Genomic DNA, 15,852 nt, shown 5'->3' on the forward strand with positions numbered 1-15,852 from the left:
GCCAAGGCGCAATGGGGAAAGACCACTGTGTAAGGTCTTTCCAGCAAATGTACACCGAGGGGCGGGTAACAGTGTAAACCCCCCCTCGGTCTGGGCCATTAACACTCCAATGTATAAAAGAAACATGACAATGTAAATGTTTAAGAAGGAATTGTAACGTAAAGAGCGATACGTGTGTAAGATTATCAAAATTGAATGGAAGAAAGTCAAGGGAATGTGTAACTCTGATGGAAATGTACAGTCAAGACAATTCGAAATGTTCTGTAATGTTTATGATAGATTTTATGAATAAAGTATATTTTTGGGGAAAAAAACTAGTCCCTACAACGGCGACCAGATGGAACGGCACTCATGGGGGTCTCCCAGGGGAGTACAAAATGGGGCTATGTGCGGTCTCGCCCGCGTGTTCCCCGCTGAGGCCCCTTATACAACTTGAGTTGCGTTGAATAGCCACGTATTTCTCGCCGTTGCGAACGCCGGGAAACACGGCTAAACACGCTCGCCAGGGGACTTTGTTCCCATTTGGCTGAATCGAGCCCTTGGTTTCACAAACGATGACAAAGAAACCACCATTGATTGACTAAGAACTTCAGCTGAAGTATTGCGTACAGTTCTGGGTGCAGCATCTCAGGACGAATGTGAACGCATTGGAAAGAGCTCAGAAGAGGTTTACAAGAATGGTTCTTGGCATGAGGAACTTCAGTTATGAAGATGAAGTCCCAACTTCTCAAACCTTTTCCTTGGAGGAGAGAATGCTGAGAGGGGATTTGACAGAGGTGCTCAAAACCATGAGGGGTCTGGACACAGTAAATGGGGAGAATCTGTCCCTACTCGCCAAAGTATTGAGAACGCGAGGGCCCAGATTTAAAGTACTTGGCAAAAAGAAGCAAAAGGAACCAGAGGGAAAATGTTTTCACACAGCGAATGGTTAGGGTCTGGAACGCATTGCTTGAGAGTGCAGTGGGGGCAGGTTCAATCGAGGTCGTCAAGAGGGAATTAGATGACTATTTAACGGGAAATAATTTGCAGTGCTACGAAAAGAAGGCAAGAGAATGGCACAAGGTCAAATGTGAGTCGAAGAGCCAGTGCAGATTTGATGGGCAGAATGGCCTCCTTCTGCACTGTGAGAGTCATAAAAGTCCCATCTGGTCACTAATGTGCTTCAGAGAAGGAAACCAGCCACCCTTACCTGGTCTGGCCGGCAATGTACTCTTGACTGACCTCAGAATACAATTAGAGAGGGGCAACAAATGGAGGCATTGCCAACGATGACCCCATCTCGTGAGAGAATAAAGAGACGGGGATAATGGAGAGCACATTTCGATCACTTGTCAGCTTCTGTGGGCATGTGCTGGATGTATTACCTTTTTCAATCATCCAACTGTGGCCCAAGGTGTCCTGTTGAGTAGTTGACCAGTTACCCAGAGCCCCGTGTCTAGGATCGGTTTGACATTGGCAGCTGTGAGAAAACAGTTAAACCAAAATTTCACCTCACTCTAGCTATGGAGGGGGGGGGGGGGGGAAAAATATTTAGTTCTTTTTAATTTGCAAGCCGCTTTGTACTGTTTAATCTTCTCCGAGTTCAGAATAAAGCGGATTTTGTCCCTGAATTTGTCTCTTTGTTCAGTCTTCACCCCTGCAGGGCATTGTGGGAGAATCCTCCCTCTGCAGGGATTGTGGGAACTTTTATGAGAAAAAAAACACTCATCATTGGTGACAAATCAATGGAGTCTTCACAAACTGAAACCCCAGGGCCTCCGTCTGGTAGAGCAGAATATCAGTGGGAATATTTTAAAACAGATAATGAATGGCGCAGGGATGTGACTTGTTAAGTGGATGTTGGGAGAGAGAAGCTGAGAGAAGCTATTATTCCTCTTGTGCTGTGGTTTGTTTTCAGGCGAGAAGGCTTCACTTATTTTTGATTTACTTTCAGCAGATGGAAATGAAGTTGACTGCTGTGTTGTGATAACAAAGCCAGTCTAAAGCAGCAGTTTTTTTTTTATTAAACTGCTCCCTGGGGTTAGTAAATGGCCATTTGTGTTCTTCAGGCATATAAAATGGAGGGAAGTGAACAAGCTTTTTTTTTTGTTTAGAAATAGCGTTCAAAGCATTTAAAACTGCAAATTGCGCAGTGACACTACGAAAGAATGACTCACGTTTCTTTTTACGGGTCTTCTATTCAAGAAGAACTGTAGCTATGCCTAACTTCGGTATAGCCTCCTTGGAGGTAGGACGAGGCTTTTTGGCGATTGGAGTTACCCAAAGTGGGTCTGTCCGGTGCTCTAAGAATCGGCTCGGTCTTGCTCAGTTTTTACTTAAAATGGCATTATGATTTAGCAATACAATTTACCAGCTTACAGAAGAATGTAATGGTCCAATCAACAGCGCTAACTTGGTTGCGATACTGTATTGCATTGTTATTCCTTTGCTGATTCAGTATTTAGTCATACAGAGCCTAAGGGAAACATTGAAAACCACATATTGTTAAAATTTCCTCTCTGCTTGATGTGATGCCACCCTGGCTCACAGGACTTTTGGAGAGAGCTATTTAGAATTGTTCCAGGCGCTAAACCCCCATTGAACACTCCCCACTGAGATAGTAACAATACTTGATGGTTTAAAAAAAGAAATGAAGAATTAGCACATTTTGGTTACTAATGGGCCGCTGTCATGGGAATCCATTGCTTTTGCACTAAGCTGTCGATTAGCCCGGGAAATGCTTAGATTGCAAAAAAAACCTGATTCTGTCCAAGTAGATGTTAATATTTAAAAGAACAATGCAAGTCGGGTCTTGAGATTAGAAAACAAATGCAGAGCTGGAAAATGAGGGATGAACAGCGGGACGGTGGTTAGCACTGCTGCCTCACAGCGCCAGGGACCCAGGTTCGATTCCAGCCTTGCCCGCATGTGTGGAGTTTGCACTTTCTCCCTGTTTCTGGGTGGTTTCCTCTGGATGCTCCGGTTTCCTCCCATAGTCCAAAGATGTGCAGGTTAGTTGGATTGGTCATGATAAACGTGAAAAAGGTAGGGGAAGTGTGACGTGTTGAATTTAGTGGCTTCTCGTTTCTCCAAGGCATTGACCACAAGGTGCATTGGCAGTGATTTGGTTGGCATCCACCCATTCTTACAACAACAAATTCTAAATGGATGGGCGTTTAGCAGGAGAAAATAACACACACATTGGAGGCAACGTTTTCTTGGCAAACAAAGGTTATTTGTTTACAAGGTGTTGTTTTACATATTTCTTTCTTAACCCCCCCCCCCCCCCCCCCCCCCCCCCACCCCACACAAAAGCTTCACCCAAAACAGATTTGCTGTGCGAGCTGGGAAGAGCTCCACCAGCCCCAGAATGACTTACTGTCTAGTTCACCCTCCATCTTTTGGGGCAAATATGTTTCCTCTCCGAGTTCCTGGTATTTGAGACAGGAAACTCGATTTCTGGAGGGACTTTGTGCCTGTATAATTCTCATAAATCTGTAACGTTTATCTGCAGCAGGTTGGACCATTGTGCATTTAATCACACCCATTATGGTATACATCTTTTGTGAGGGCCATGAAGAATCCAGCACGAGTTTGCAGAATCAAACAGAAAGTAACTTTATTTACAACAATATGTACATAGGTTCTCTCTCTAGCTGATACCACACTGGCCAACTCTACTTATATAGCTGTACTGCTAATGATTGCCCCATCCCCATCTCATTGGGGGAGCTAATATTCCCCAAGGAACATGCGGTAACCAACTGTCCCCAGCCAATTGGATCCGGGCAGGTGATAACGTATCAGAGCACAATGCACTGTGGATGCAGGTTCATACCTCCTTTCATTTCTGCCCGTTTTCCATAGAATCGCTACAGTGCGGAAGGAGGCCACCCGTCCCATTTACTTTCCTTTTTACTGCTCCAACAACTTGACTAAAGCTCTTTCTGACATTATTCACTATAGAAGGAGCACTTGGAATAAATGGAATCCAATACAAATGCTGAAAAGAGAGACATGATGCATGCAAGACTAAAAGCGTCAGCAACAAGACAAATGCAAGAATGCCAAATTTCAAACAACACCAACAGGTTACACTACAGGAGAAAAGGGGACTGTGGTACAAAATGCTATGCTTGTTTCAAATTTGGTATTCTTGCATTAGACCTGGTGAGTGTAAAACCAAAAGCTTTGACAATATGTCCCTCCTTTCAGCAATATTCAAATTCTGTGCCACCTGCCGACTCTCAAGTCTGCACCCACCCTCTGCAAAAGCACCCTTTCTAGGCCCACTCCCCCGCCATATCCCCTTAACTCCACCTAACCTGCACATCTTTGGATTGTGGAGGAAACCGGAGCACCCGGTGAAAACCCATGCAGAGATTGGGAGAAAGTTCAAACTCCACACAGTCACCCAAGGCCAGAATCAAACCCAAGTCCCCAGCGCTGTGAGGCAGCAGTGCGAACCATAGAATTCTTACAGTGCAGAAGGAGGCCATTTGGCCCATCGAGTCTGCACCGACCCTCTGAAAGAGCACTCTACCCAGGCCCATTCCCCTGCCCTTTCCCTGTAACCTCACCTAACCTGCGCATATTTGAGAGGAAACCAGAACACCCGGAGGAAACCCACGCAGACACGGGGACAACGTGCAAGCTCCAAATGGACAGTTATCCAAAGCCGAAATTGAACCTAGGACCCTGGTGCTGTGAGGGACAGTGCTAATCGTTGTGCCACCAGGCCGAACTCTGGGCTTTCCACACAATTAAGTGTTAGACACAGATTCAGAATTTCTATCGGTCTGTGTCTTGTTTTTAGGCCCTATGCAGACATCTAAGCCTCCTATATAGTGGACAGGCAGTGTATTTACATTACGAGTCGGATTTATGCCACACACCATGTTGATGTGGGCAGAACAATATGCAGCTGAAACAGGCAGTAAGCCTTTAGCACGTAGAAATAAGGGGCCTAATAATGCCTCTTTGAGTTTCCCCGTGCAGCATTGGGTTGCCCCAGACACATCCAACACCAGCCTCCTTTTTATCTTGAGTCAACCATGAAGTAGTTTGGTTTCGGTTTTGGCAGGGGAATGGACCGAATTGCAGATTGTGAGCTCAAAACACCGATTAAAAGAATCCTGAAATCCACAGTAATTAGGAGGATGCTAGTTTGCTCAGTTGCCTTGTCGCCGTGGCTGTGCTCGTAACCTTTTATTCCCGGCTATTATACCTTGCGTTTTGTGTTGTCTATTTTAGGGGCTCTGCTGTAACTCTTGCATGTTTTTGTAGCTTAGTATGAATGCCGCTTTAAAATGTTTAGCATTTGTGATGCCCAGTTTAACAAATACAGGCAGGGGATATATATATATATATTTTAAAAAGTCATAATTAGGTCACTTTTCACATTTCAACTTGTGGCAGAGTGATTTATAAAGTTTAATTGCAGCATGGTATTTATGGTACATTTCAAACGTTGAGTTTGTGCTTCCTTTCCAAGGGACACATTTATACTGAAGATGCTTGTCATTTAGGTACGGATGCTTATTTAACCTGTTGCGGTTCCTGTAGTCACACAGTAGTGAGAGTAACATTTATCTGTGAACGTTAGACGTGCAGATCCAGTAATGTAATCATGTTTGTTGCTGCGCGAGCGTCTCATTAGGGTTACTCAAGTGTCCATTGAAGACTGAGAGAAATGTGTTTTTTTGTAATCTTGTGGGGAACTTTGCGGATGTAAAAGAAGGTTCAGTGTTAACCGCACATCACTGTACATCAGTGTGGTGGGCACCCTGCGGCCCGGGTCAGCGTGCGGCCCACATGACGTTTTGTTGACCGGCGTCTGTGTACAGAGTTGCCACATTCCGGTGACTTCCATCTGCGTAGTGTTTTTCCTACTGGTGTAACTGAGGCGATCTGCACATAAAACAAGGACAAGCGAAGATTGATGCATGCTGATTGCACACAACATTGAATGTGAGAGCCGTGTTCTGTCCAATCAAGAGTAAATATTTATTTTGTTTTTACCACTTGAAGTCGGCGACTGTTCTATTAACATATGAATGAGCAGCACGGTATCACAGTGGTTAGCACAGTTGTTTCACAGCTCCAGGGTCCCAGGTTCGATTCTGGCTTGGGTAACTGTCTGTGCGGAGTCTGCACGTCCTCCCCGTGTGTGCGTGGGTTTCCTCCGGGTGCTCCGGTTTCCTCCCACAGTCCAAAGATGTGCAGGTTAGGTGGATTGGCCAGGCTAAGTGTCCCAAAAGGTGGGGTGGGGTTACTGGGTTACGGGGATAGGGTGGATGGCTTAAGTGGGGTGCTCGTTCTAAGGGCCGCTGCAGACTTGATGGGCTGAATGGCCTCCTTCTGCACTGTAAATTCTATGATTAAGCATTTTCTACAACTTGTTATGAAATATAGTAAAGTCGCCATAGTCCCAGATGACCATTGCTGTTTTCCCCTTTGAGGGGGGAGAGCTGACTGGTGGTGATTTAACCTGAGGGTCACCACACCTCAGGCCAGGGGCAAGGTTGAGAAGGCAGGGCCTTCATGAAATATTCAGCGTGTATTGAATGTATTCTATCTTATTCAAGGGTCATAGTCAATGAACATGCCTGATTTAAATTTGCGGCCCACTGAGGTGAAGGAGGGCCCCTCATGCAGCCCACTCACTAGCCCAGGTGCTCCGGTTTCCTCCCACAGTCCAAAGATGTTCAGGTGAGGCGGGGTTATAATAATAATAATCTTTATTGTCACAAGTAGGCTTACATTAACACTGCAATGAAGTTACTGTGAAAATCCCCGAGTCGCCACACTCCGGCGCCTGTTCGGGTACACTGAGGGAGAATTCAGAATGTCCAAATTATCTCACAGCACGTCTTTTGGGACTTGTGGCAGGAAACCGGAGCACCCGGAGGAAACCCACGCAGATAACATGCAATTCCACACAGACAGTGACCCAAGCCGGAATCGAACCTGGGACCCTGGAGCTATGAAGCAACAGTGCTAACCACTGTGCTACCGTGCTGCCATGCATAGGGCCGTTCCGGGCGTAGGGCCGAATGTCCTCCTTCTGCACTGTTGTGGTTCTATGATTATAGGTTGCCCATGAATAGAGGAAGGACAGGAAAGAGGAACTAGATTCTGTGAGCTATATAGATAGACGAAAAAAGATGGAGATATTTTTCATAGGCGGTTAAAGAGGGAACATGAAGCAAATATTTCAGTTATTTTGAGAAATCAATCTGGATCACCGTGGTGTTTTGTACAGTTTTATAAATGCAGATCAAGAGGGACATGATTAGGAAGGTCAGATAAGGTCACTGTTATTTCTTGTCGGGTAATAGTTTTCTTTTGTCTGTAGTAAACTGATGTATCGTACCCTGACAATATTGGACTCATTTCAAGTCAGTTGCAAGGTGTAATATTCGTGTGGGAGGAAGGAAAATTAGGGATAGAGATTGTATCAGAAGGACATTGGGAGTGATATGGCAGTAGATGGAAATGCCGTAAGTTTCCTTTATAGTGGGACGGTGTTGGATGGCCAAGTGGAAATAATAGTGTTTCTTATTCACCACTTCCATTTGAACAATAGTACGGATTTTACACTGAAATCAATAGGATTAGATGAGATGAGGCACATTTTGGCGCATAGTTTATTTGGGAGATTCAAAACTAATCAAACACCTGATCCCATTTCTTGATTCATTGTCCACAAGTCTGGAATCACACCCGTTGCAAATCCCAAATGTGCATCTTTCAATTAAATTGAATGTAATTTGAGTTTAATTTCCAGTGCGCGGATTGTAGGAAAGTAAAATCGGATTTACTACGATTGTAATTCACCTCCCATGCCTTTCGATACTGGTGATGTAGTGCTATCCAACAGCTCTGTCTCCCGCCTCAAACAAAGGTGGTTACATATGATTTCTGCTAGAATTCGGGGCAGACTTTGTGAAGCAAGGTGACATGAACTGTATTCACAAATAATGCGAAACGGAGATTATAGAATTCTGCCTGAAGTGTTTGCACGCCCTTAACTATTGCACCCTGTCAAATATACTGAAGAGTCAGAATGAATATGTTATCACAGGAATTAGTTTTGGACTAACAATAGTTAGATGTGAACTTAATTCAACCAAAAATATGCAGGCACTCAGTTTGAATAGTTTGTCAGTCATCTGTTTTATTTTAGACTTTGAAATAAGGCTTAATGTGCAGTTTTCGGAACAAAAATCGCTAAATAATATTCTAATCATCCTGTATGGAAATAGTGAAGTATTTTTTTAGGTCCAGGTTTTGTTCTTTGAATGTTCAGCTCCTGTAGAAATGGATGAAACTAAAGAGAACATTGAGCCTGTAAAAAGTACTTTATTCCAATCGAAACGTGTTGTTTTCTGTGGGGTGTAGTGTATTCTGCTGGCACGTTGGTCACACAGTTGTTGCCAGAGAGATTGCATGCATTGTGCTTCTTTTGTGACAAGGGCACATATTTGATTGGGTTTCACACTTTGAATTTTGTAACCTCGTGCTCGAGACAGAAATGTGACATGACTGCGGTTGTTTAATGCGATATGTCTGAGTTCATCTTCCTCAGAGTCTGTTCATTGCGAGCATTGGTAGCCCACACTTACCTGAGGATAGTGAAGAACTGCTGGAACTAATGAGATGTACTGAATTCTTGTGAACATGATGAACGCCCCCTCACCTATGCCTAGTGGATAGCTGTCAACTCATTAATGAAAAACCCTATGATAGCACTGGCAATTTGCGCTCCGTGACAGGGCCAAAGTTATAGCAGATGGAAAGCTTTCCTGTCCCCAGTCAAACAAATTGTTTTGTCAATACAAACAGTATCTAATTTAAAGAACAATAAATGAGTGGAATTTTTATGGGGCCGTCTAATCCATTTGCCAATCTCTTTTATTTCTCAGTGTTATTAATAACCTAAGGATGGAAATAACTGAGAGATATTATTGTTCAAGAGCGCCCTACTGTACTGAAGCCTTCTTGCTGTGATTTTATTGCAGGCATTAATCTCTTCACAATAAACAGATTGAATAGCAGAGAGACGAATTGTGTGCTATAACTTTGGCCACGGTAGTTTTGTCCTGAAGCAAAAAAGTTATCTTAGAAGTACACCAGGCAAAAATGAGTCTTTAAGAAAAGCTATGAAGCAATTTTTGTTCAGAGACTTGGCACCTTCCAACAAAAAAAAATGTACCTTTCATTAGAAATTACTTTAACCAGGAACTCACCGTTGCATGATCACACAATGTATCCGGTTTTGGGACATAATTAGTAGCCTGTGAATTGGAGAATAAGGTGGACCTCTTCCGCTCTTCAGGATTTACCTTTTATACCTGTTTACAGAAGCGATGTAATAGTGTTGTGAAATTACTTAACAGAAGCAACGCTTGTGAAAAGTTCAAATAGCATCAAGTAGGAGGTCTTTTGACAGCAGTGGGAATTGTCCCTGTCTCTGAGCCAAAAGCTCTGGATTCGAGTCCTACCCCAGGATTTGATGACCAAGGGAAGGTGCTTTTGCGGTTGGCCAAGCAGGTTGAATGACAACCTGTAAATCCATCCGATCTGCCAGTGGCAGGCGGCAAGAGCGGGAGAGCTTCCTCAGCCAGAACTGTGTGGTGGCTACAGTTCAACATCTGATGCTGTGGTCCATCTCACTTTGCAAGACTGTTTTAGAAAGAGAGAGAGGGAGAGAATAGCATCAGAGACATCCTGCCAGATGCAACACATATCCAGTTAGATCTTGTGCTTTGAACAGAAACAAACTGACAATTAACTCATTCGGAGCAGAATTGTCATGCGGTGTGACCTGATACTAGATCAGTTAAAAAGTTCATGCACTCTGTGGCGAGTTGTCGAACTCAATGGCCATATGGAGAATAAATGCTTGGTACAAACCAGAGGGAGAATCCAAGCATTCTGAACTGTATCGGGTTCATGCACCTCCTTGCAAAGCACCCCGGCAGATGTGTTCTGTTGCTGTATGGGCAAGTCATTTAGCTTTCACTTTCGAAGAGTATTTTCAGTACCAGGAAAGGAGGGTGGAGAAGCTGCACAATATCAGAAACTAACATTTGTGTCAACTGGGGTGTTGTACGATCAATTGTGGCTTTTGTACCTTACATTAAACTTGTAATTCTGATTAGGTTGGTACCATTTCTAGTCTAGCTTCATAGGCCTTCTGATTGCTGACTCAATTAAATCCTGACTTAATAGAATGCTTCATTTAAGTTGCTTTAGTCCGCATTCTTAATATCCAAATTGTTGAGGACATAAAGAGGTTGAGTGAGTGGGCAAAAATATCTGGTAGATGGAGTGAAATGTTGGGAAAATGTGAAGTTGTTCACTGTGGCAGGAAGAATAAAAAAGCAGTTTACACTTAAAAAGAGAATGACTGCAGAAATCCGAGGTGCAGAGGGATCTAGGTGTCCGAGTGTACGAATCACAAAACATTACAGTGCAGATACAACAAGTAATCAAGAAGGCTAATGGAATGCTATCCTTTATTAGAAGAGGAATTTGACCGAAGAGTAGGGATGTTATGCTTCAGTTGTGCAAGACATTGGTGAGACCACATCTCTAATACTGTGTGCAGTGTTTGGTCTTCCTATTTAAGGAAGGACGCAAATGTGCTAGAGGTGATTCAGAGGATGTTTACTAGATTGATGCCTAGGATGAGAGGGTTATCTTATGAGGATGAGTTGGTCAGACTGGGCTTGTTTCCACTGGAGTATCTAAGAGTGAGGGGTTACTTGATTGAAGTGTAAAAGATCCTTAATGGTCTTGGCAAGGATTTTGAAAGGATGTTTCGTCTTGCTGATGAGTTCAGAACTAAAGGGCACTGTATAAAATTAGGGGTCGCCCTTATAGGACAGAAATGAGGAGAACTTTTTCTCTCCGAGGTTTGTGCTACTTTGGAACTCTCTGTCTCAGGGGAGATGGGTGTCATGGAATATTTTTAAGGCAGTGGCAGATAGTTTCATATTAGGCAAGGGAATCAAAGTTTATCGGGGTTGATGGGAATGTGAAATTTGAAACACAAACAGATCGGCCATGATCTTATTGAATGCAGAGTAGGCCCGAGGCTCTGAGTGGCCTACACATGTTCCTATTTTATGTGTGTGCATGTGTCAATTCGCTGACCCATCGGCCTATTTTTAGACAAACCCAAATACTCCTCCTTGGGCTGGCTAGTTCTAACGATTAATTGAACCATGATGTGGCTGGTATAAGAAAACATTCCGGTGAGCGAACGGGCATGCTTCGCGTCAGTTTGGCCGTTTGCCTTGGAATTTACCAAGTCGATTCTGTGAAAAGAATCCAAGCATACCTAACGATACCAAGTTCATGGATAGCATGGAAGACAGATTTGCACAAATGAAGAGAATTGTGATTAAAAGACAGCATTCAATTGTTGCCTCGCAACAACGCCACCAAGTTCTGTGTTTGTGAAAGGAAAAAAATGCAAAATGCAAAATACATGGCTCTTTCAAAAAAAATGTAGAGTACCCAATTCATTTTTTCCAATTAAGGGGCAATTTAGCGTGGCAAATCAACCTACCCCGCACATCTTTGGGTTGTGGGGGGCGAAACCCACTCAAACACGTGGGAGAATGTGCAAAGTCCACACAGACAGTGACCCAGAGCCGGGATCGAACTTAGGACCTCGGCGCCGTGAGGCAGCAGTGCTAACCACTGCGCCACCGTGCTGCTCCAAAATACATGGCTCTTCAAGGTGGTTTGCACTCAAATCATTTGGGCCAACATTCCCCCTATGCCTGTATTCCATTTGCTGCAAAAATTAATTGATGCCAGTGAAGTCAGTTTTTTTCCCCTCCATAATCCACAGTCACTATCCTTACTTACGTTGTGAGATTTTTATTCTTGGGGTGTGTGAGTCGCTGACGAGACCAGAATGTATGACCCACCCCTAGAGCAGGTAGTGGTGAGTTGTCTGGGAATGGGTGACGTGCCAACGCTATTTCACATTGGTGTGGGGTCTGGAGTCACGTGTAGCCCAGACTGAGTAAGGGCAGCAGACCCCCTTCCCTGAAGGAGGGGAGCGTGAGTGGGGGGGGGGGGGGCTTGACAATCCAGTCGTTTGATAATCATTCTGCATGAGATTACGTTTTTATTCCAGATTCATCAATTGAATTAAAATTCCCCAGCCGCCAGGGTGGGATTTGAACTCTCGTTTCCAGAGCTTTATTCTGGGCCAGGGGACTACTAATCTGCTAACAGTACCACGATCCCACCAACCCGAAGTAGGATAGTGTGTCGCACTATTAACCCTTAGTTATGGTGTATAGTCTAATGGATATTGCATGGATGTCTTCTGATCTTCTCTGGAAGGTAATAAATGCAACACTGTAGGGTCAATCTTGAAAAGAAATTTAACACCACCCCTTGCCCTATCCTATCACTCCATGTGCTGTTCAATAAACATCAAAGGTTGTGGAAAAGAGTTTAATTATAAATCTTCACAATGTTTGTGGTGTGGATGTGCAACATTTTAGCCCAAGTTGTTGAGAGTACCAGCCAGAACAAAAGCTTTAAGCTGTACAATAAGAGTTATCTAGTTGCTCTAACTACCTTTGAAATCAGCTCGTGCTCCTTGAGATATCACTCAATAATGTCCAAATACAAACCTCTTACTGTTTTAATTATTCGAAAATCCGAAGAATTTCTTTACATTGTTCCACAAACCTATAATCCAGATGCATTAACATTACCTAGTATTACTTACTTATCAAGAAACGATTAATTTCAGATCAGAGGGTTAACCCAAACAAAAAAAACAATTCCAGATAGCCACGCCCCATGTCTGTAATTTCATCACAATTTCCAGAGAATAAATGGGCTTTGTAACTCACCTATTTTTAAATATGTCCGTCCAAAGTCATATTAAATATAATTTTCTGTTCTGTCACAGGTTTTTCGGTATGCCTGCTACAATTTGAGGCCACTTCAATTAGCCTGGGAAAAGATGATAGGTGAACACTGTAATGTTCTTGATGGATGGCCTGATTTATATTACAAGAACACTTGTCGCTAAAGCTATAAATGATTTATTAATATTAACTGTGGGTCAAATATATACAAACAACAGATGACTAACAGTATGAACATGCACAAACCACGATCTCTCTCTCAGCTCCCTGGTCAGTCTGAGGTCACCTGACTCTAACATTCACTTATTTAGTAATGGGACTCCTAGTGGTCAGTCGGTGAATGACAACACAACCATGATATCATGACAAACACTGGGCGGGATTCTCCACTTCCGCGCCGAAGTGCCCACGCCGTCGTGAACGCCGCCGAGGTTCACGACGGTGCGAAACGGCCCCGATCCCGACCGATTCAGGCCCCGACAATGGGCTAGGATCGGGGCCGCGTCATCTACACGCGCCAGGCCTTGTCGGAGCGTAAAGGCGCCGCCGCATAGAAGACGCGGCCGGCGCCGCATAACTGGCGTCACCCGCCGCATGCGTGGGTTGGCCGGCACCAACCCGCACATGCGTGGTTGCCGTCCTCGCTGAGTCCGCCCCGCTAGAAGATGGCAGATGGATCTTGCGGAGCCGTGGAAGGAAGTAGGTCCTCCTTCAGAGAGGACGGCCCGACGATCGGTGGGCACCGATCGCGGGCCATGCCACATTTGAGGTACCCCCCGGTGCAGGATCCCCCCCCCTGCAGGCCGCCCCCCCAAGCGTTCCCGCGCTGTTCCCGACGGCAGCGACCGGGTGTGGACGGCGCCGGGGGGGACCCGCCGTTTTGGCCTGGCCGCTCGGCCCACCCGGGCCTGAGAATAGCAGGGGTGCCGGAGAATCACCATTTTGAGTGTCTCTGGCGATTCTCCGGCCTGCGGCCCGCGGAACTCGACGGGGCCGTTCCTGCCGCTTGGGAGAATGGCGGGAGGCCGTCGGACCGACGTTCTGGGAAACTTTGGCAGCCCAGGCGATTCTCCCAACCAGCGCGGGTGTGGAGAATCTCGCCCACTTTGTCACTCTTTGCAACCACAGTCATTCTCCCTGGGCCTCTCTCTAATTTTTTGTTGGTTGTATTCTCTCTTATACACTTTCCTCTTGTGTCATCGGACACATAGGCACACACACTATTCCCTGGCATCTGTCAGTGTTGTTCTGTACCCAGTCAGGGACTGCATTGAAGTGTTCTCGAGTCACGAGTAACTAACCTCCAATTTTTCCACTTCTAATCCAGGCACCATCTGCGGACAGCTTGGTCTGAGGACAAAGACCTGGCGAGCTTTAAGACCCCATGTTGAAAGGTGACAGGTTTGGGAGTGTTTTTCCCCCATTAAATTGCAGCCTGGATCCTCATCCAATGACAGCACAAGCACCCCAGAGAAATTTTTATTTGAAAAATAGCAATGCCTGATTGTGTGTCTTCACCCCTGTTAAAGAAAGATACATAAATAAAATACATTCTGGGAGATAAATCAGTGTCCAAGAGTTAACTTCATGACTTGACAGAATCTAGAATTCCTACAGTGCAGAAGAAGGCCATTTGGCCCATCGCATGTGCACCACCCTCCGAAAAAGCACCCAGCCTAGGCCCACTTCCCCACCCTATCCCCATAACCACACCCAACTTGCACACCTTTGGTTACTATGTGATAATTTAGCATGGCCAATCCCCTGCGCATCTTTGGACTGTAGGAGGAAACCGGAGCACCTCATGGAGGAAACCCACGCAGACACGGGGAGAACGTGCAAACGCCTCTCAGACAGTCACCCGAGACTGGAATCACAACCCGGGTCCCTGGCGCTGTGAGGCAGCAGTGCTAACCACTGTGCCACCGTGCCGCCAGTGTTAATTTGCGTCTGTGTGTTACTTTTTCTGGAGACAACAAATTTATACTGTACAAGCAGAGAGTATTGATTGGTTGGCAAGTGGCTTCCAACCAATCAGCACAGTCTTCTCTTCCATAATATGAATTCATTGCCTCCCTGGGATTTGTATTCTTGCAAAAGATCCTGATAAGTGCAAGGAGGAAAGCTTTGACAAAAGAAAACTTTCAGTTTGCCGCAACACTCAGGGAGCCTATTGATTGAGTTCGGCTGTTCTAAGTTTGGGATGTTTTACGACTTGAAAGGACTGCACAAAGAGAAATTGTTGCTGCGAATATTCTCAAGTGGTCCTCATTTTACAGTCGACTACCACTTTATTTAAAAATAACTAATGTTAAAATGTAGCTCTGAACTTTATTATACATGGTTGCAAAGCAGCTTCCCAATATTACCCTGCGCAGTTAGATTCATAGAATTTACAGTGCAGAAGGAGGCCATTCGGCCCATCAAGTCTGCACCGGCTCTTGGAAAGAGCACCCTACCCAACCGCACACCTCCACCCTATCCCCATAACCCAACCCAACACTAAGGGAAATTTTGGACATTAAGGGCAATTTTTAGCCTGGCCAATCCACCTAACCTGCACATCTTTGGACTGTGGGAGGAAACCGGAGCACCCGGAGGAAACCCACGCACACACGGGGAGGATGTGCAGACTCCGCACAGACAGTGACCCAAGCCGGAATCGAACCTGGGACCCTGGAGCTGTGAAGCAATTGTGCTATCCACAGTGCTACCGTGCTGCCCAGTTGGACCAAGCTGGAATTAAACTTCATGCTAGATTACAGCGTTGGGTCCAGCACGAAAGCTGGAGAATATATAACAGAATGTAATGCCATGGACAGAGAGAAAAGTGTATAAATCAACTGATGCTGAGCTATCCCTTTCTGTAGCATTCTCCATTGTTGCACACAGTTTTTATAATGTATACAAATGTGCCTCAGTATGAATTTGAAATTATTGCCAGCTAGATATTTCTCCGAAT

General features: G+C 44.9%; 1 protein-coding gene and 1 long non-coding RNA gene across 6 annotated transcripts in view; one reads left to right on the forward strand and one right to left on the reverse strand.

Annotated features, from left to right (window-relative positions):
* The window catches only part of lrp4 (low density lipoprotein receptor-related protein 4), a 495,226-nt gene that overhangs the window by 83,430 nt on the left and 395,944 nt on the right, over window positions 1-15,852 (forward strand). The window lies entirely within an intron of this gene.
* The window catches only part of LOC140384936 (uncharacterized), a 63,028-nt gene that overhangs the window by 37,902 nt on the left and 9,274 nt on the right, over window positions 1-15,852 (reverse strand). Inside the window, exons 2-3 of the long non-coding RNA XR_011933230.1 lie at window positions 14,192-14,410; window positions 12,873-12,975 (exon numbers count right to left, since the gene is read on the reverse strand). This is a non-coding gene — a long non-coding RNA (uncharacterized lncRNA). The remainder of the gene's footprint in view (window positions 1-12,872; window positions 12,976-14,191; window positions 14,411-15,852) is intronic.

Source organism: Scyliorhinus torazame, chromosome 10 (assembly GCF_047496885.1).
Source record: "Scyliorhinus torazame isolate Kashiwa2021f chromosome 10, sScyTor2.1, whole genome shotgun sequence".
Lineage (NCBI taxonomy): Eukaryota > Metazoa > Chordata > Chondrichthyes > Carcharhiniformes > Scyliorhinidae > Scyliorhinus > Scyliorhinus torazame.